At 43.9% G+C, this 22,694-nt stretch overlaps 1 non-coding gene across 1 annotated transcript; it reads right to left on the bottom strand.

The window, feature by feature from the left end:
* Positions 1–7,799: 7,799 nt before the first annotated feature.
* On the bottom strand, positions 7,800–7,883 carry Trnap-ugg (transfer RNA proline (anticodon UGG)). Its single transcript has one exon. It is a non-coding gene; the product is annotated as a tRNA-Pro (tRNA).
* Positions 7,884–22,694: the final 14,811 nt, after the last annotated feature.

The following is a 22,694-nucleotide window of genomic DNA, read 5'->3' as shown; positions in this document are numbered from 1 at the left end:
CGGCCACCATTGACCAGACGTTTTCAGTTGGTGACAGATCTGGAGCATGTGCTGGCCAGGGCAGCAGTCAAACATTTTCTGTATCCAGAAAGGCCCACACAGGACCTGCAACAAGCGGTCGTGCATTATCCTGCTAAAATGTAGGGTTTCGCAGAGATGGAATGAAGGGTGAAGACACGGGTCGTAATATATCTAAAATGTAACGTCCACTGTTCAAAGTGCCGTCAATGTGATCAAGAGGTGACCGAGACGTGTAACCAATGGCATCCCATACCATCATGCCGGGTGATACGCCAGTATGGCGATGACGAATACACGCTTCCAATGTGCGTCCACCGCGATGTCGCCAAACACGGATGCGACCATCATGGTGCTGTACATAGAACCTGGATTCATCCTAAAAAATGACGTTTTGCCATTCGTGCAGCCAGGTTCGTTGTCGAACACCATCGCAGGCGCTCCTGTCTGTGATGCAGCGTCAAGGATAACCGCAGCCATGGTCTCCGAGCTGATAGTCCATGCTGCTGCAAGCGTCGCCGAACTGTTCGTGCAGATGGTTGTGGTCTTGCAAACGGCCGATCTGTTGACTCATGGATCGAGACGTGGCTACGCGTTCCGTTCAGCCATGCGGATAAGATGCCTGTAATCTCGACTGCTAGTGATACGAGGCCGTTGGGATCCAGCACGGCGTTCCGTATTACCCTCCTGAACCCACCGATTCCATATTCTGCTAACAGTCATTGCATCTCGACCAACGCGAGCAGCAATGTCGCGATACGATAAACCGCAATCACGATAGGCTACAATCGGACCTTTACCAAAGTCGGAAACGTGATGGCACGCATTTCTACTCCTCACACGAGGCATCACAACAACGTTTCACCAGGCAACGCCGGTCAACTGCTGTTTGAGTATGAGAAATCGGTTGGAATCTTCCCTCACGTCAGCACGTTGTAGGTGTTGCCAGCGGCGCCAACCTTGTGTGAATGCTCTGAAAAGCTAATCATTTGCATATCACTGCATCTTCTTCCTGTCGGTTAAATTTCGCGTCTGTGGCACGTCATCTTCCTGGTGTGGCTATTTTAATGGTCAGTAGTGTATTTTGTTTTCCCGACTCTGCACGAATATCTCTGAATGATTTTTCCCGTTTCTTTTTGTCTTTAGCGTAGTTATGTGCTACTGTTGATCCATCCCTTGGGTAGGAACCTTAAGTTGACCGGCCTCCTTGGTCATACTTAGGAAGTTTGTGCCGTATGCTTGCGCAGCCTTTCACTCCTTCCATTCTCTCTGGTATCATCACCAATAAAATAATTAGATTACATTCAACAAATACTAATTATCGTCACACATGCGAAACAGTTGTATCAAGGACACTACAAGCGCAATTCGTGAAACAAACGTGCTTCTGTAAATGCAGAACAAAACACAAATAGGTAGATGAGGCAGTTCTAAGGCGTCCAAGCCAACAATTTCATTGTATTTACTTTGCATTGCATCTAATTGGGAAGTTTAAATTATATCGAATAAAATATCAATCTGCTTAGGATGTCAATTTTCAATTTCCGTACGAAACTGTAGATAGTGGAAAACTGGTAATAAATGATAAACGCTATTTCACCGGCCGAGGAAAAGAAGTGGTCCTGTTGTGATGTATAGTAAATCTACATTTATGCTGGTGTAATTCAACATTTAATGGGCGACGACAGTTTATGGTTTTGAGCAGTGACTAGTGAAATGAGTGAGTACGTCGTAAAACGGTTTTTGCCGTGACGAACAATTAACGGTTTGCGGAGCTACCAGCTCAGAATTGGCCATTGCACGCAGCTGCCGTCGTTTCTTTACGACGCTTTCAGTATTTCAGCACACTTCCTGCGAGCGCTTTTAAAGACGCTTTGAGCTTCGTTTTAGAAACGGTCTGGCTATAAAATCTGGAACTTTCTGTGGGGAAAAAAATGTGAAGCTGTATAACTAAATAAGACAACACGAAAGACTGTGTACATCCATAACAGACAAGCAAATTATTTTGACAGCGAAGTTGTCTCACAGCAGCGTAGCAGCTCGGGAGAGACACGTGGGCGTATTTTACTTAAACGTGCGGTAATTTAGCCAGTGCTGGATGACTTATAGCTGTTCCTAACATTTCTCTCTCGGCGGGATGCCGCTGCTAGGTGGACATCATTAGCAAAGAGTGAGCGACGCTGGTATAACAGCAGAGTCCGCGGTAAAACTTCACCAGGGGCCGACGGGGAAATCTAAGATGGCGGAACAGTTGAACTGTGAGCCAGTGTCCCATATGATTTCTTTTTAAATCAAAACATGGGGCTAGGGAGGTAGATGGGTGAAGATGAGTGATCAGTTTTTAATGTCGGAAGTAGTAACACATTTGCTCTTAATTATACACGTACAGAGAGAGAGAGAGAGAGAGAGAGAGAGAGAGAGAGAGAGAAAGAGAGAGACATACAGACAGAGGCAGAGATAGAGAGACGTGAAAAAAAGTAATGGCACTCGGAGATCAGAATCGAGACCAAGCGATGTCACCAAATGCTGATACGATTCCATTGCCCACAAATTTACAAATCTAATTCAGTTTTACCGTGATTAGTTGAAGGTTGCAACTTTACGTCAGTTTACTTAGTTTCATTCAATCATAATGAATGAAAAGGGACACCAGTAATTACTCAATGGAGCGTGTTTTTCATAACAAAATTGCATATGGGAATTTCACAGAAAATTCGACATCTATAAAGCAGCAGATACAATTATAAAAGCACTGAACTTTCGTCGGTTCCATCGACACGAATACTGTCTCATCAATTCATCACGGGCTAGATTATTTCAGAATAGAGTGAGGACTCGCTCGTGGGGATTCTGTACCACCTGAATTATACCAGCAGACCTCTTTAGTCCCCAAAACTGGATAACAGAAAAGAACAGAACTTACCTGCCCAGCTTCCCTACAAATAACATTTTACTCTTTGCTTCTAGAGCAGATGAACGTCAAACATCAACACTTAAGAGAAAGACTTAATAGAGCGAGTTTGGCCAAAAAATCAAGTATGGTTAGGTATAATAATATATAATCAGCGCAAAATATGAATTCAGAAATTAACATAATCAAAGATCCAATAAAAAGGTTTTCGTATTTGGCACATTTCAATATAACGACTGGGAGAATAAAAAAACTATGAAGAAATGGGGTCGAGTGTTGGTAGTAATCTAAATAGAATTTACAAAACTAAGTTTCTGATGTGTCTGAAACCGAAATTTAGTATGTGTTGCCGTGTTTGACATGGGCATTAAGTGAAAAACAAAAAGCAGGACATTACTGTTTCGTTACTTTAATCACAGCAGTGAACTAATGTATGTGATTACCGGTTCCGGCTGGTTCAAATGGTTCAAATGGCTCTGAGCACTATGGGACTTAACTGCTAAGATCATCAGTCCCCTAGAACTTAGAACTACTGAAACCAAACTAACCTAAGGACATCACACACATCCATGCCGGAGGCAGGATTCGAACCTGCGACCGTAGCCGTCGCGCAGTCCCAGACTGTAGCGCCTAGAACCGCTCGGCCACTCAGGCCGCTTCCGGCTGGTGCCAGTCATCTTCGGGTGCATTCTTCTTTGTTACGACTTCAGTTTTGTCGCAGTTCTTCAACATTATGACGTTTCCGTTTTACTTTAAATATTTTAGTGTTGAGGCAGCCATATACGGCGAGCCGCGTGGGATTAGCCAAGCGGTCTAGGGCGCTGCAGTCATAGACCCTGCGGCTGGTTCCGGAGGAGGTTCGAGTCCTCCCACGATCATGGGTGTGTGTGTTTGTCCTTAGGATAATTTAGGTTAAGTAGTGTGTAAGCTTAGGGACTGATGACCTTAGCAGTTAAGTCCCATAAGATTTCATACACATTTGAACATTTAATTGAACATATACGGCGACTAAATTTAAGCGTTACGCTTTAGTCAAACTGGAAGGAACAGAAATTGGTAGCCTCATGCATTAAATCGCAGCTGTGACAAAGAACTTATCAAATATTATTTTCCAATATTTGCTATAACTCTCCATACATATTTGTCTGACATTTCAGGGTTTCTCAGCGAACAATGGAGAGTCGAATAATGGGACTTACTAGAAGAGCCAGGAAAACAAATATAGCAGAAAACTAAGTTAGGGTGGAAAAAGTAGTTATGATTACAACGAGAATGAAATAACTGTGATCAGGACATGAACCTAGGGGAAAAAATGGTAAATAGACCAAGACCTGTTGGTTTCCAACAGGTAAAAAACTTAAGAGATGTAAAATGAGTCTATGACATTTAATAAAATGCATGAGCAGTGTGACTGTTTATAGTGAAGGCAGTAATACGAGTAAAAATTTATAGTAAGCGTTTATCCAGCATTGAACGTCAAATGACTGGCGAAGATGAGGACAAGCGTTTTATTATGAAGCCTTTTTTGACTAGAGAAACTAGTGATCATGCGTCCAGTTAAAAAATATCTCCTGGCCTTTAATATTGCACCATAATGAAGGTGGCATAGAGTAAACGTCAAACTGGTGTGGAGCATACTATTTGCTAGGGATATGCAAATGACTAGCGTGTCAAGGTAGCAATCAAGGCTTTTCATTTCAATTTATATGGGAAGATACCCAACATGTTCTCATTCTGAAGTCTGATGCGAATGTGACGAGATCGTGTTAAGGCTCATGTAAGTAGCTGTAACATATACCTGCATGTGTAGGAATTCTGCTGTGGCAGGATATCGGCCATCGAGAGTGCGCTTTATCGATATGCGGTTTTGCTGTTCGTGTTGGCCGGCACCCACGACTGCCAAGCGAACATGCAATCCATGGATTCAGGAGCGTCAGACTAAACGCTACGCAGGACTCCCACGTGACTAGTGCCCGGATGAATGGGCAAATATTACGCTCGGTCGTGCAATATTGCAGAGCCACGTCACATACCTTGACTCTGGAAACAGGTTTGCAGAAAGAAAGGGATCCACTTGGACAGTTCAACAAAATCTGGAGCAGCACAGACTAAGAACACGACAATCATTGTTTGTTCGCTGACATTCGAGCGCTCAGTGACGGCATTGGATACAGTATGCCCGACGTTGTCATTACAGACGAATCCTTGATTACAGGAGAGGTTGAAAATACCGCTTCAGTTATCAATTACTTTATTTTCACACGACCAGTTTCAGACTGTTATAAGCCCATCCGCAGGTGTCGTAGCTATGATGTGGTCACCCGAGCGCAAAACATAGAACTGATAACAGGATCACGGTGCATGCATCTGTATGCGAAGGCTACAAGGTAAAATAAGATTCTCAGATTGCGTCGCAAATGGACAACATCTTCACAACGCACAAAGGTTGGATTGCAGACGCATGTCGCATTGATCGACCTAGAGAAAGCATACAATAGTGTACATACCAACGAATTGTGGGAAAAGTTGAACGAAATAGTGTTATATAAAAGACTGTTAAAGGCGTTTATGCAATTATAAGAAAGTAACACAGCGAGATTAAGGATTGGGAGTAGTTAGACAGATGAGATCGTCACATATAAATGTCTGTGACCGGGATATGGGCTGTCATCGTCCCTCTGTAAGCTGTATCTAGGAGCAGTCCTGCATATTTGACAAAGGTTATGGGATTGACAGTGGGGGACAGCAACCCTGTATTTTGCCGATGACAAGATTTTACAAGTAGAAGATGAAGATGGTCTGAGCTATATGACAGGAAAGCTTCAAGAGGAACAGAACAAGGCTGGCCTGAAGTAGAACATGAAGAAATGGGAGTGCTCCGCTGTTCGAACGGAAAAAGTAAATAATGTGGAGATAGATGGAGATGTAATTGTAAGCCTGAAAAAGGCAAAATATCTCGGGGTATTATTTAACAAACAGGACACAAGCAGTGATTAAAGTACTAGGACTGGCTGTAACAAGAGCAATAAACTTTGTTGTGTGGAACAAAAAAAATAAGAAACGACGAAGAAGGAAATGTATAAATATATAGTCTAGAGTGTAGTTTTGGACGGAGCAGATGCTTGGGACGTTAGAAAATAAAATAAAAGAAAATATTAACTGCTGAGCTGGATTACTTAAGCGAAGCTCATGCTGTACTAGAATGGACAGCATAAGAAACGATGTAATCTGACAAAGGATGAAAATGGATAGTTATATCTGTAACGACATCCAAAAAAAAAAAAAAAACAGCTGATGTAGTTTGACCAAGTCAATAGGATGAATATAGACAGGATACCAAATAGGTTACTATGACGAATATCATCCCAGCGGCAGAAGATGGGTCAACTACGACGCAATTGGCAAAACTATGTGGAGGAGGCAGTGCAGCCAAGGAATATGAATGCTGAGGAAAGTCAACACAGAATGTGATGGCGACTGGAGGCGGAGAAGCGGCGTCAGCCGTAGATTATCCGCGAGAAGAAGTAAAAGAAGATTGCATTTGGCACTGTCATACGGGTACAGCACCTTTCATGGTGTTATGGGGTGCCACTGAATACACATCACTATCAGCTCGAAGGTTTTTAGCCGTGTTTCGCTATTTGGGGAGCAAAATAACTGATGATGGTCAAAATAGAGAGGATATATAATGTAGACTGGCTACGGCAAGGAAAGCGTTCCTGAAGTACAGAAATTTGTTTACATCGAGTGTAGATTGAAATGTCAGGAAATCTTTCCTGAAAGTATTTGCATGGAGTGTAGCCATGTATGGAAGTGAAACATGGGCGATAAATAGTTTAGACTAGAAGAGAATAGAAGCTTTCAAAATGTACTGCTACAGAAAAATGCTGAAGATTAGACGAGTAGATCACGTAACTAATAAGGAGATACTGAACAGATTTGGGGAGAAGAGGAATTTGTGGCACAACTGGACTCGAAGAAGGGACTGGTTGGTAGGACACGTTCCGAGGCATCAAGGGATCACCAGTTTAGTACTGGAGGGCAGCGTGGAGGGTAAAAATCGTAGAACGAGATACGTTATGAGGCATCAAGATATCAGCAATTTAGTATCGAAGGGAGCCGCGGAGGGTAAAAATCGTAGACGGAGACCAAGAGATGAATACACTAAGCACATTCAGAAGGATGTAGGTTGCAGTAGTTACTCGGACATGAAGAAGCCTGCATAGGGTAGAGTAGCATGGAGAGCTGCATCAAATCAGTTTCTTGACTGAAGACCACAACAGCAACAACAATCACAACAACATCTCTAGGTTCGACAAGCTCGTGATTTGGACAGAGAGCGTAATATTTTTGACGCATTAGGGTTGGTGTCTGTGCCCTGTCTTTTCGATCTTCACAGACATTACAATTTAACAAGATAAAATAAGACCAGCTGTTACTCATGCTGTTTTGACCTAGCTCTACAGAGATGGTGTTCGAATTTTGTTCTGGCCAGAACTTTCTCCAGATATCTTACATGGTGGAAACAAGTGATTGTGGGTTGCCGGGAGATTATCACGCCACCACTCGCATCCGCTACCATTGGCAAACTCTGCCATAGAGCTGAATAAGTATGAAATGTTGTATTCTCATCTGTCATCCCGGCTCAGTTCGACTGGTTTCCAGCAGGATTGGAGACATTGTTGTTGCCAGATGGTTGAGATCTGCGTTCTAAATTTTGCACCCCTTATACTCCCAAATCACCCACAAATTTAATCAAAAATGGTTCAAATGGGTCTGAGCACTATGGGACTTAACATCTGAGGTCATCAGTCCCCTAGAACGTAGAACTACTTAAACCTAAGTAACGTAAGGTCATCACACACATCCATGCCGGAGGCAGGATTCGAACCTGCGACAGTAGCGGTCGCCCGGTTCCAAGCTGAAGCGCCTAGAACCGCTCGGCCACTCCGGCATTCACAAATTTAATCACATATTCGTCCAATTACTCTGTACACGCCATATAAATAACTTTTCAGTAGCGTTTTCTTTCCTCGTGTTGCAGTATTAGTGGCCAACAGTGTGAACCGTGAAGAAGCCTGTGTGTCCACTTACGTCGCGGACGCCCTGTAGCTCTTGTAAACAGTCCGATATCGGCAGGCTTGGAGAAAGAAACTGCTTATTAAATGTCAAATTCAGATGAGAGATATCATTTGCGTGGGGTCTTGTCATAATCACTGAGGCATCACTGTCATCAGCGACGAGGGGTGTAGTGAAGACATGAAGGACTGCTGTGAAAATTACCGGTTGCCGGTTTCTGGGCAGTAAATGTAACGGTAGCCGCCCGTGGGGCACGCGGTGGAATCCTTCACCACAGATGGACGCCTGGCCACAATCTGACATCTCCGCTGGGAAGCGCCGCTTTAATATTAGAGGCCGGCGCGGACCTGCAGGCGTCCGATGCCATTGATATCCCAGCGAGAGGCGCAATTTATCATGTCCAGTGTGATGCCGGGCAGGCAGCTGGGAAAAGTCGTGTCCCTGTAATATACAAGCAGCTCTCGCGGTCGTCGCGCTCCCACACTGAATACTCGGAAGCGTGCGAAGCGAGAGGCCACGCGGACAGCGCAGGTTCCTCTGAGAGATCGAGAGAGAACGGCAGCGCCTCACGGCTGAACGCAAAAGGTCGCACTACGGTAACATGCGCATCCTCAGAAAAAATATTGGTGTGTATAACATATAGGGTGGGTATGTGAGGTTGCCTAATGTTGTCTCCACATTGGAATTCTTACTCCTGTAAAGTATTAAAATGCCCTTGCCATTGACAGTCTACACCTAGGGATTTCCATAAAATGAAATATCGTGTTGTGTTTGTTTTGTAAATAAAACAGGATGAGACAAATAATGAACTCACAATTGTCTTTAAAAGCACAGTTTGCGAACAAATAGCTGTAGCCAGTGGCAAAAGAGTAATGGTGCACGACAAAGAAGGAGAAACATGGCGAACAGTGTGAAAAGAAAAAGTTCGGATTATGAAATTGTAATTAAGATTCGGAAATGAAGTGTAGTGTGACCACCACACCAGATGAGAGGAAACTCAGATGCCAACAAACTATCCCACTGAAGCTGCCTTAGACCAAGAAAAAAGGTGAAACGCGTCAAGGTAAAATAAATTACAGTTGCAGCAAGGAAAGGTAGTTTTGTTTACAAAACTAATATTTCTGTGCTTGCTGCGGAGGATGGCCAAGCAAGCCAACTTGTTATCGTGTTGTGGTTTTAGTACACTTCAGTTTAGCACATCACACCAATCATTTCTATCAACTGCTACTAGAATGAACACAGCTTCATACTGTAAATTATTTACTCTCAAAAGCACACAGAGTGCAAATAATTGTTTAAATATGAATCACACATTGTTGGATTTTACCCTACACGTATTCTCAAGATCGGCAGGACATATGTTTTACTTTCTTTAGACAGCCCCATTATTAGTTGGATACAAAGTTTGTTGATACTGACTAGTAATGAGAAAAAGTAGCCTACAGCCTGGCTGCCACCTCCAGAAAAGAACTCAGTAGTCAAGCAAATGGAACTCAACACATTTACTGCGCGTGTTTCCCAATCTGCCGAACTAGAGAGCACATATCACCTAGCGAAGTATGGACAGCAGGTGTAACGCACTGATGATCTCCTCGTTGGGTGCTTCGCCACTGTGCAGATGAAGTACGCCGAATTCTATCGCCATACGGTGAATATAGTATGCCGTCCGATAACTCCTGGGGCAAGAGTCTGTTCACTAGCCAGGAGCCGGTCACTATAGTCGAGCGGTTCTAGGCGCTTCAGTCCGGAACCGCGCTGCTGCTATGGTCGCAGGTTCGAATCCTGCCTCGGACATGGATGAGTGTGATGTCCTTAGGTTAGTTAGGTTTAAGTAGTTCTAAGTCCAGGGTACAAATAACCTCAGATGTTAAGTCCCATAGTGCTTAGAGTCATAGGAATCATTTTGAACTAGCCAGGAACAGAATTTTGACTCAAGCACTTCACCGTGTGTCAAACTCAACATAGAGCTAAAGAATTATTACTCGAGTAAACAGAATAACAACCCTGTCCGCAGAGAAACGACTTCAGCTTCACCTTGTGTCGCAAGCGACGCTTTTCAAAATTTACCCGTCAGATTCTCTCTGCTGTGGCAGCGATGTCTTTAGGTCGACCCCAGAAGGAAAACGACTTCGACCGATTCCTCCACGCCATAACCCTCTCCGTTCCGGACATATGGTATTTACATTTGCGCTCACGCCCATTGGCCATTCCAAAAATTTTATCTCCCATTACACTTGTTATGGATATGCCACCCAGTCACCTGAAATTCATAAGTCTTTTCAGAATATTTCCTGGGAGATTCCTATATCCTTAACACTCCACCACTCAAATACACATCTCTGCTTTTCACCGTTTTCCTTGACAAGATTCCTCAGATTCTAACCATCGTTTGTGTCCCCGCATATTCCTTCATATTAAAGGATGTCTTTTCACTTTCTTCGACCTCTGACACTCTCTCTCTCTCTCCAGGTAAACTGATCTGATACTTTTTTCGCTGCACCAGAAAGCAATCTCCTGTCCACACTGTCCATCTTACAGGGATTCTGCAGCCTCCAGCTTTATAAACCGCCGCCACCTCGCTGTGCTCTCTTTGTCTCTCTCTCTCTCTCTCTCTCTCTCTCTCTCTCTCTCTCTGTCTGTCTGTCCCTCTCCCTCGCTCTCTCTCTCAGGGCGTAAACGTCCACCCTGCAGAACATACCAACTCTTTTCCCAGTCCCTCCTTAGTCGATAGTGGTTTCTGAGGAATGTGTGGCCCATTTCTTGCTCAGCTCTAATTATCTCCCAGGCATACAGTACTGCAGAAATTGATTGTACATCATGCTGGCTAATATCATCTAATGAAATGATTAATAATACGATTGTACATGATAAAGAGGTACTGTAAATATAAATCGAAAATAATATACATAATGTTACATGTATGGCACCATAATCTTTCGCACCTACAGAGTCTAAGCAAAAACACTCATGAAAGCCTTTTCTTTTTCTAAAAGAACAAAAATGTTCGTTAGTCAGTTCTGTTATAACTACGATTTACCTTCCTCAAACTGTGTCAGTTTCCACTTCACTGCAAGTCTGTGAATACCTCCGTTCCGGACATATGGTGTCTACATTTGCTCTCACGCCTATTGTCCATTACAAAAATTTTACCTCTCGCTACACTTGTTATGAATATGCCACCCAGTCACCTGAAGTTCATGTCTATTCAGAATATTTCCTGGGAGATTCCTATATCCTTAACACTCCACCAATCAAATACACATCTCTGTTTGTCTCGCCTTTGGTATCCACTTGCACGCATCTCGTGGTCGTGCGGTAGCGTTCTCGCTTCCCACGCCCGGGTTCCCGGGTTCGAATCCCTGCCTCGTGATGGATGGGTGTTGTGTGATGTCCTTAGATTAGTTAGGTTTAAGTAGTTCTAAGTTCTAGGGGACTGCTGACCATAGATGTTAAGTCCCATAGTGCTCAGAGCCATTTTTTTGGTATCCACTTACTCTCTCCCAAAAACGTTATTTATTTGCTTAAGTTACTGACAACCCAAAAACTGCTAGAACACATGTCTAAATAAGCCAATAAGCTCAGGAAGAATGGGAAAGAGAATGAAACGTATTCCAAAAAAAACTAGCGAGTTTGCATGACTTTATACAATGTGCTCTACGAAGAAATTATGAGAATGGGGCAGAAATTGGTGGATGTGGTGTATGTATACAGTCAAATGGTTACAGTGTCAGCAAAACTGGATGATTTAAAAGGTTTTACAAATTGAGAAGTCAGTAACCGTCCCATAATGCTCCATACATTCTCAGCGGGTGAGCGATTCAGCGATCTTGCTGACCAAGGTGTTGTTGTTGTTGTGGTCTTCAGTCCTGAGACTGGTTTGATGCAACTCTCCATGCTACTCTATCCTGTGCAAGCTTCTTCATCTCCCCGCACCTACTGCAACCTACATCCTTCTGAATCTGCTTAGTGTAGTCATCTCCTGGTCTCCCTCTACGAGTTTTACCCTCCACGCTGCCCTCCAATACTAAATTGGTGAGCCCTTGATGCATCAGAACATGTCCTACCAACCGATACCTCCTTCTGGTCAAGTTGTACCACAAACTTCTCTTCTCCCCAATGCTATTCAATACTTCCTCATTAGTTATGTGGTCTACCCATCTAATCTTCAGCATTCTTCTGTAGCACCACATTTCGAAAGCTTCTATTCTCCTCTTGTCCAAACTATTTATCGTCCCTGTTTCACTTCCATACATGGCTACACTCCATAGAAATACTTTCAGAAATGACTTCCTGACACTTAAATCTATACTCGATGTTAACCAATTTCACTTCATCAGAAACGCTTTCCTTCCCATTGCCAGTCTACATTTGATATCCTCTCTACTTCGACCATCATCAGTTATTTTGCTCCCCAAATAGCAAAACTTCTTTACTACTTTAAGTGTCTGATTTCCTAATCTAATTCCCTTACTATCACCCGACTTAATTCTCCTACATTCTATATCTTCGTTTTGCTTTTGTTGATGTTCATCTTATATCCTCCTTTCAAGACATTATCCATTCCGTTCAACTGCTCTTCCAAGTCCTTTGCTGTCTCTGTCAGAATTACAATGTCATCGGCAAACCTTTAAGTTTTTTTTCGTCTCCATGGATTTTAATACCTACACCGAATTTTTCTTTTGTTTCTTTCACTGCTTACTCTATATACAGATTGAATAACATCGGGGAGAGACTACAACCCTGTCTCACTCCCTTCCCAACCACTGCTTCCCTATCATGTCCCTCAACTCTTATAACTGCCATCTGGTTTCCGTACAAATTGTAAATAGCCTTTCGCTCCCTGTATTTTACCCCTGGAATCTATAGAATTTGAAAGAGAGCATTTCAGTCAACATTGTCAAAAGCTTTCTCAAAGTCTACAAATGCTAGATATGAAGGTTTGCCCTTCCTTTATCTAGCTTCTAAGATAAGTCGTAGGGTTAGTATTGCCTCACGTGTACCAACATTTCTACGGAATCCAAACTGAACTTCCCCGAGGTCGGCTTCTACTAGTTTTTCCTTTCGTCTCTAAATAATTCGTGTTAGTATTTTGCAGCTGTGACTTATTAAACTGATAGTTAGGTAATTTTCACATCTGTCAATACCTGCTTTCTTTGGGATTGGAATAATTATGTTGTTCCTGACGTCTGAGGGTATTTCGCCGGTCTCATACATCTTGCTCACCAGATGGCAGAGTTTCGTCAGGACTGGCTCTCCCAAGGCCGTCAGTAGTTCCAATAGAACGTTGTCTACTCCGGGGGCCTTGTTTCGACGCAGGTATTTCAGTGCTCTGTCAAACTCTTCACGCAGTATCGTATCTCCCATTTCATCTTCATCTACATCCTCTTCCATTTCCATAATATTGTGCTCAAGTACATCGCCCTTGTATAGACCCTCTATATACTCCTTCCACCTTTCTGATTTCCCTTCTTTGCCTAGAACTGGGTTTCCATCTGAGCTCTTGATGTTCATACAAGTGGTTCTCTTATCTCCAAAGGTCTCTTTAATTTTCCTGTAGGCAGTATCTACCTTACCCCTAGTGAGATAAGACTCTACATCCTTACATTTGTCCTCTAGCCATCCCTGCTTACCCATTTTGCACTTCCTGTCGATCTCATTTTTTATACGTCTGTATTCCTTTTTGCCAGCTTCATTTACTGCATTTTTATATTTTCTCCTTTCATCAATTAAATTGAATATTTCTTCGGTTACCCAAGGATTTCTACTAGCCCTCGTCTTTTTACCTACTTTAGCCTCTGCTGCCTTCACTACTTCATCCCTCAAGGCTACCCATTCTTCTTCTACATTTCTTTCCCCCATTCCTGCCAATTGCTCTCTTATTCTCTCCCTGAAACTCTGTACAACCTCTGGTTCTTTTAGTTTATCCAGGTCTCATCTCCTTAAATTCACACCTTTTTTCAGTTTCTTCAGTTTTAATCTACAGTTCATAACCAATAGATTGTGGTCAGAGTCCACATCTGCCCCTGGAAATGTCTTACAACTGAAAAGCTGGTTCCTAAATCTCTGTCTTACCATTATATAATACACTCCTGGAAATTGAAATAAGAACACCGTGAATTCATTGTCCCAGGAAGGGGAAACTTAATTGGCACATTCCTGGGGTCAGATACATCACATGATCACACTGACAGAACCACAGGCACATAGACACAGGCAACAGAGCATGCACAATGTCGGCACTAGTACAGTGTATATCCACCTTTCGCAGCAATGCAGGCTGCTATTCTCCCATGGAGACGATCGTAGAGATGCTGGATGTAGTCCTGTGGAACGGCTTGCCATGCCATTTCCACCTGGCGCCTCAGTTGGACCAGCGTACGTGCTGGACATGCAGACCGCGCGAGACGACGCTTCATCCAGTCCCAAACATGCTCAATGGGGGACTGATCCGGAGATCTTGCTGGCCAGGGTAGTTGACTTACACCTTCTAGAGCACGTTGGGTGGCAAGGGATACATGCGGATGTGCATTGTACTGTTGGAACAGCAAGTTCCCTTGCCGGTCTAGGAATGGTAGAATGATGGGTTCGATGACGGTTTGGATGTACCGTGCACTATTCAGTGTCCCCTCGACGATCACCAGAGGTGTACGGCCAGTGTAGGAGATCGCTCCCAACACCATGATACCGGTTGTAGGCCCTGTGTGCCTCGGTCGTATGCAGTCCTGATTGTGGCGCTCACCTGCACGGCGCCAAACACGCATACGACCATCATTGGCACCAAGGCAGAAGCGACTCTCATCGCTGAAGACGACACGTCTCCATTCGTCCCTCCATTCACGCCTGTCGCGACACCACTGGAGGCGGGCTGCACGATGTTGGGGCGTGAGCGGAAGACGGCCTAACGGTGTGCGGGACCGTAGCCCAGCTTCATGGAGACGGTTGCGAATGGTCCTCGTCAATACCCCAGGAGCAACAGTGTCCCTAAATTGCTGGGAAGTGGCGGTGCGGTCTCCTACCGCACTGCGTAGGATCCTACGGTCTTGGCGTGCATCCTTGCGTCGCTGCGGTCCGGTCCCAAATCGACGGGCACGTGCACCTTCCGCCGACCACTGGCGACAACATCGATGTACAGTGAAGACCTCACGCCCCACGTGTTGAGCAATTCGGCGGTACGTCCACCCGGCCTCCCGCATGCCCACTATACGCCCTCGCTCAAAGTCCGTCAACTGCACATACCGTTCACGTCCACGCTGTCGCGGCATGCTACCAGTGTTAAAGACTGCGATGGAGCTCCGTATGCCACGGCAAACTGGCTGACACTGACGGCGGCGGTGCACAAATGCTGCGCAGCTAGCGCCATTCGACGGCCAACACCGCGGTTCCTGGTGTGTCCGCTGTGCCGTGCGTGTGATCATTGCTTGTACAGCCCTCTCGCAGTGTCCGGAGCAAGTATGGTGGGTCTGACACACCGGTGTCAATGTGTTCTTTTTTCCATTTCCAGGAGTGTATATCCGAAACCTGTCAGTATCGCCAGGCTTCTTCCATGTACACAGCCTTCTTTTATGATTCTTGAACCAAGTGTTATCTATGATTAAGTTGTGCTCTGTGCAAAATTCTACCAGATGGCTTCCTCTTTCATTTCTATGTCCCAGTCCATATTCACCTACTACGTTTCCTTCTCTCTCTTTTCCTACTACCGAATTCCAGTCACCCATGACTATTAAATTTTCGGCACCCTTCACTATCTGAATAATTTATTTTATTTGGTCATACGTTTCTTCAATTTCTTCGTCATCTACAGAGCTAGTTGGCATATGAACTTGTACTACTGTAGTAGGTGTGGGCTTCGTATCTATCTTGGCCACAATAATGCGTTCACTGTGCTGTTTGTAGTAGCTTAACCGCATTCCTATTTTCCTGTTCATTATTAAACCTACTCCTGCATTACCCCAATTTGATTTTGTGTTTATAAACCTGTAGTCACCTGACCAGAAGTCTTGTTCCTCCTGCCACCGAACTTCACTAATTCCCACTATATCTAACTTTAACCTATCCGTTTCCCCTTTAAAATTTTCTAACCTACCTGCCGGATTAAGGGATCTGACATTACATGCTCCGATCCGTAGAACGTCAGTTTTCTTTCTCCTGATAACGACATCCTCTTGAGTTGTGCGCGCCCCTAGATCCGAATGGGGGACTATTTTACCTCCGGAATATTTTACCCAAGAGGACGCCATTATCATTTAAACATACAGTAAAGCTGGATGCCCTCGGGAAAAATTACGGCCGTAGTTTCCCCTTGCTTTCACCCGTTCGCAGTGCCAGCACAGCAAGGCCGTTTTGGTTATTGTTACAAGGCCAGAAAAGTCAATCATCCAGATTGTTGCCCCTGCAACTACTGAAAAGGCTGCTGCCCCTCCTCAGGAACCACACGTTTGTCTGGCCTCTCAACAGATACCCCTCCGTTGTGGTTGCACCTACGGTACGGCTATCTGTATCGCTGAGGCACGCAAACCTCCCCACCAACGACAGGGTCCATGGTTCATGGGGGGAGGGCTGACCGAGGTATTGTTTGGAAAGCACTAAGAGAAGCAGTAGAAACTCTGGTAGTGTGCAGGCAGGCATTATCTTCTTGAAATGTAATTGCAGGATGGCTTGCTATGAAAGGCAAGAAAATGCGGTGTAAAATATCGTACCACTGTGGTGTAAGTGTGACAACCGAAGGGTTCTACTGTGGAAAGAAATGTCTCCTTAAACCATAACATCCGGTTGTCAGGCCAATGACGCTCGACAGCCAGGTTGGTATCCCACCGCTGTCTGGGCATGTCCAGAAACGTCTTTAACCTATAATCTGATTGGCTGGAGAGAATTCAACTCCAGTGATGAGTCCCGCTTCGAACTGAGCCCCAGTGATCGCCGAACAACGAGTTTTGCTGTACAACACATTTTAACGCCAATGCTGGTAACCGCGCCAAATGTGTCAGCAAAGTTGTCGGAATTATTTAGACACCAGTTCCGAGAAATATAATTGGCAACGAAAAAGGAAAATATTAATGTGGGTTGATTCTTACAAAGAAGAAGACACCAACCAGCCACTAATAATAATGCTGTTTATTTAAGTAAATATTGCTGTAACAGGTTTCGAACTGACAAGTTCATCAGCAGACGGCTGTTCACAAGATTTACAAGACGCACTTTACATGATCGTCAGATTTCGATTTTTATTCTTCCACTATGGCGAAACAGTGTTGGTGGGTTGGTGCTCTACGGTAGAAAACAGTGTTAGAAACGCCCTATGTGAACATAACTAACCTACGAACGACGAAATACAGCATAAATAAATATGTGAGGTTAAGTGGTTATGGTACTCACGTAGAAAATCCCTCGCACTTTTGTTGTGAAGTTGCAGGATTGTATTTCTGAAATACTGAAAAAAATTTGCAGCACTTATTTCAGAAGTCACAGCACTTATGTGGTTTGCATATCACTATATTGTGCAAAGCACAACACACACACACACACACACACACACACACACACACACACACATACTCCAAAAAGTATTTGACACATGTGAAGTTGACACAAAGATTGCAGTTTTACAGTCCGCAGCTCGTTGTCGCGAGGTAGCATTCTCTCTTCCCGCGCCCAGGATCCCGGGTTTAAGTAGTTCTAAGTTCTATGGGACTGATGACCATAGAAGTTATGTCCCATAGTGCTCAGAGCCATTTGAGCCATTTTTTTGCAGTTTTACAAATACAACAGTGCTAGAGATGTTCTCTCTCAGAGTCATTACGGTATACAGATTGCTTTGATTTCACAGTATGAGTGTTTTTAAAGAACAGACATAACATAATGAAATTTAAAACACAAAGATAAACCTTGCATTATGAGCATCTAATATTACAGATGAAGTTGGCAGAGGTAGTAACCAGCTTGTGAGAATTCTACTCACGTGGTATTACACAAATACTGTGCTATAGGGATGGCGTCTTTCTTTCATAATCAAAACGTCTTCGGTCCCGGGTTCGATCCCCGCCACTGCCTAAATTTTGATAAATAATCAGCATTGGCTGCCGAAGACTTCCGGCATAAGAAGTCAGCCTCATTCTGCCAACGGCCTTGTCAAAGAGGGCAAAGGAGCGGATGGAGGTTCAGGGCACTCTCTTGTCCTAGGGGTGGGAAATTGTCCCTAAAGGCGGAAGAATCAGCAATGAACGACGACATGAGGATGCAGAAGGCAATGGAAACCACTGCATTAAAGACACGTAACGTGTATCCGCAGGACATGTGGCCTGTAGTTGAAGAAATGTCATGATGATCTCTCCATTGGCAAAAGATTCTGGAATAGTCCCCCGCTCGGATCTCCGGGAGGGGACTACCAAGGGGGAGGTTACCATGAGAAAAAGATTGAATAATCAACGAAAGGATAATGTTCTACGAGTCGGGGCGTGGAATGTCAGAAGCTTGAACGTGGTAAGGAAAGTAGAAAATCTGAAAAGGAAATGCAAAGGCTCAATCTAGATATAGTAGGGGTCAGTGAAGTTAAGTGGAAGGAAGACAAGGATTTCTGGTCACATGAGTATCGGGTAATATCAACAGCAGCAGAAAATGGTTAACAGGTGTAGGATTCGTTATGAATAGGGACGTAGGGCAGAGGGTGTGTTACTGTGAACAGTTCAGTGACCGGGTTGTTCTAATAAGAATCGACAGCAGACCAACACCGACAACGATAGTTCAGGTATACGTGCCGAAGTCACAAGCTGAGGATGAACAGATAGAGAAAGTGTATGAGGATATTGAAAGGGTAATGCAGTATGTAAAGGGGGACGAAAATCTAATAGTCATGGGCTACTGGAATGCAGTTGTAGGGGAAGAAGTAAAAGAAAAGGTTACAGGAGAATATGGCCTTGGGACAAGGAATGAAAGAGGAGAAAGACTAATTGAGTTCTGTAACAAGTTTCAGCTAGTAATAGCGAATACCCTGTTCAAGAATCACAAGAGGAGGAGGTATACTTGGAAAAGGACTGGAGATACGGGAAGATTTCAATTAGACTACATCATGGTCAGACAGAGATTCCGAAATCAGATACTGGATTGTAAGGCATACCCAGGAGCAGATATAGACTCAGATCACAATATAGTAGTGATGAAGAGTAGGCTGAAGTTCAAGACATTAGTCAGGAAGAATCAACACGCAAAGAAGTGGGATACGGAACTTCTAAGGAATGACGAGATACGTTAGAAGTTCTCTAACGCTATAGATACAGCAATAAGGAATAGCGCAGTAGGCAGCACAGTTGAAGAGGAATGGACATCTCTAAAATGGGCCATCACAGAAGTTGGGAAGGAAAGCATAGGTACAAAGAAGGTAGCTGCGGAGAAACCATGAGTAACAGAAGAAATACTCCAGTTGATTGATGAAAGGAGGAAGTACAAAGATGTTCCGGGAAAATCAGGCATACAGAAATACAAGTCGCTGAGGAATGAAATAAATAGGAAGTGCAGGGAAGCTAAGACGAAATGGCTGCAGGAAAAATGTGAAGACATCGAAAAAGATATGATTGTCGGAAGGACAGACTCAGCATACAGGAAAGTCAAAACAACCTTTGGTGACATTAAAAGCAACGGTGGTAACATTAAGAGTGCAACGGGAATTCCACAGTTAAATGCAGAGGAGAGAGCAGATAGGTGGAAAGAATACACTGAAAGCCTCTATGAGGGTGAAGATTTGTCTGATGTGATAGAAGAAGAAACAGGAGTCGATTTAGAAGAGATAGGGGATCCAGTATTAGATTGGAATTTAAAAGAGCTTTGGAGGACTTACGGTCAAATAAGGCAGAAGGGATCTACATGACTACTCTGCAATTCACATTTAAGTGCTTGGCAGAGGGTTCATCGAACCACAATCATACTATCTCTCTACTATTCCACTCCCGAACAGCTAGCGGGGAAAACGAACACCTAAAGCTTTCTGTTCGAGCTCTGATTTCTCTTATTTTATTTTGATGATCATTCCTACCTATGTACGTTGTGATCAACAAAATATTTTCGCATTCGGAACAGAAAGTTGGTGACTGAAATTTCGCAAAAAGGTCTCGCCGCGACGAGAAACGTCTATGCTGTAATGACTTCCATCCCAACTCGTGTATCATATCTGCCACACTCTCTTCCCTATAACGAGATAATAAAAAACGAGCTACCCTTGTTTGCACCCTTTCGATGTCCTCCGTCAATCCCACCTGGTAAGGATACCACACCGCGCAGCAATATTCTAACAGAGGACGAACGAGTGTAGTGTATGCTGTCTCTTTAGTGGACTTGTTGTATCTTCTAAGTGTCCTGCCAATGAAACGCAAACTTTGGCTCGCCTTCCCGACAATATTATCTATGTGGTCCTTCCAACTGAAGTTGTTCGTAATTTTAACACCCAGGTACTTAGTTGAATTGACAGCCTTGAGAATTGTACTATTTATCGAGTAATCGAATTCTAACGGATTTCTTTTGGAACTCATGTGGATCATCTCACACTTTTCGTTATTTAGCGTCAACTGCCACCTGACACACCATACAGCAATCTTTTCCAAATCGCTTTGCAATTGATACTGGTCTTCGGATGACCTTACTAGACGGTAAATTACAGCATCATCTGCGAACAGTCTAAGAGAACTGCTCAGATTGTCACCCAGGTCATTTATATAGATCAGGAACAGTAGAGGTCCCAGGACGCTTCCCTGGGGAACACCTGATATCACTTCAGTTTTACTCGATGATTTGCCGTCTATTACTACGAACTGCGACCTTCCTGACAGGAAATCACGAATCCAGTCGCACAACTGAGACGATACCCCATAGCTCCGCAGCTTGATTAGAAGTCGCTTGTGAGGAACGGTGTCAAAAGCTTTCCGGAAATCTAGAAATACGGAATCAACTTGAGATCCCCTGTCGATAGCGGCCATTACTTCGTGCGAATAAAGAGCTAGCTGCGTTGCACAAGAGCGATGTTTTCTGAAGCCATGCTGATTACGTGTCAATAGATCGTTCCCTTCGAGGTTATTCATAATGTTTGATTACAGTATATGCTCCAAAACCCTACTGCAGACCGACGTCAATGATATAGGTCTGTAGTTAAATGGATTACTCCTACTACCCTTCTTGAACACTGGTGCGACCTGCGCAATTTTCCAATCTGTAGGCACAGATCTATCGGTGAGCGAGCGGTTGTATATGAGTGCTAAGTAGGGAGCTATAGTATCAGCGTAATCTGAAAGGAACCTAATCGGTATACAATCTGGACCTGAAGACTTGCCCGTATCAATCGATTTGAGTTGCTTTGCAACCCCTAGGGTATCTACTTCTAAGAAACTCATGCTAGCAGATGTTGGTGTTTCAAATTCTGGAATATTCCATTCGTCTTCCCTGGTGAAGGAATTTCGGAAAACTGCGTTCAATAACTCCGCTTTAGCGGCACAGTCGTCGATAACAGTACCATCGGCACTGCGCAGCGAAGGTATTGACTGCGTCTTGCCGCTTGTGTACTTTACATACGACCCGAATTTCTTCGGATTTTCTACCAAATTTCGAGACAATGTTTCGTTGTGGAACCTATTACAGGCATCTCGCATCGAAGTACGTGTCAAATTTCGCGCGTCTGTAAGTTTTAGCCCATCTTCGGGATTTCGCGTTCTTCTGAACTTCGCATTCTTTTTCCGTTGCCTCTGCAACAGCGTTCGGATTTTTTTTGTGTATCAAGGGGGATCCTTCCATCTCTTACCAATTTATGAGGTATGAATATCTCAATTGCTGTTGCTACTATATCTTTGAATTTGAGCCACATCTCGTCTACATTCGCATAGTCGGTTCGGAAGGAATGGAAATTGTCTTTTTGGAAGGCTTCTAGTGACACGTTATCCGCTTTTTTAAATAAAATTATTTTGCGTTTGTTTCTGATGGATTTGGAAGAAATGGTATTGAGCCTAGCTACAACGACCTTGTGATCTCTAATCCCTGCATCAGTCATGATGCTCTCTATCAGCTCTGGATTGTTTGTGGCTAAGAGGTCAAGTGTGTTTTCGCAACCATTTACAATTCGCGTGGGTTCGTGGACTAACTGCTCGAAATAATTTTCGGAGAAAGCATTTAGGACAATCTCGGAACACGTTTCCTGCCTATCACCGGTTTTGAACAAGTATTTTTGCCAACATACCGAGGGTAGGTTGAAGTCCCCACCAACTATAACCGTATGAGTGGGGTATTTATTTGTTACGAGACTCAAACTTTCTCTGAACTGTTCCGCAACTGTATCATCGGAGTCTGGGGGTCGGTAGAAGGAGCCAATTATTAACTTAATTCGGCTGTTAAGTATAACCTCCACCCATACGAATTCGCACGGAGTATCTACTTCGACTTCACTACAAGATAAACCTCTACTGACAGACACAAACACTCCACCACCAATTCTGCCTAATCTATCTTTCCTGAACACCGACTGAGACTTCGTAAAAATTTCTGCAGAACTTATTTCAGGCTTTATCCAGCTTTCTGTACCTATAACGATATCAGCTTCTGTGCTTTCTATTAGCGCTTGAAGCTCAGGGACTTTTCCAGCGCAACTACAACAATTTACAACTATAATTCCGACTGTTCCTTGATCCAAGCACGTCCTGTAACTGCCATGCACCCTTTG

The sequence above is a fragment of the Schistocerca gregaria genome, chromosome 6, assembly GCF_023897955.1.
Source record: "Schistocerca gregaria isolate iqSchGreg1 chromosome 6, iqSchGreg1.2, whole genome shotgun sequence".
NCBI lineage: Eukaryota > Metazoa > Arthropoda > Insecta > Orthoptera > Acrididae > Schistocerca > Schistocerca gregaria.
Note: the sequence above shows the minus strand (reverse complement) of the source record. Positions and strands in the feature narration are given on the sequence as shown.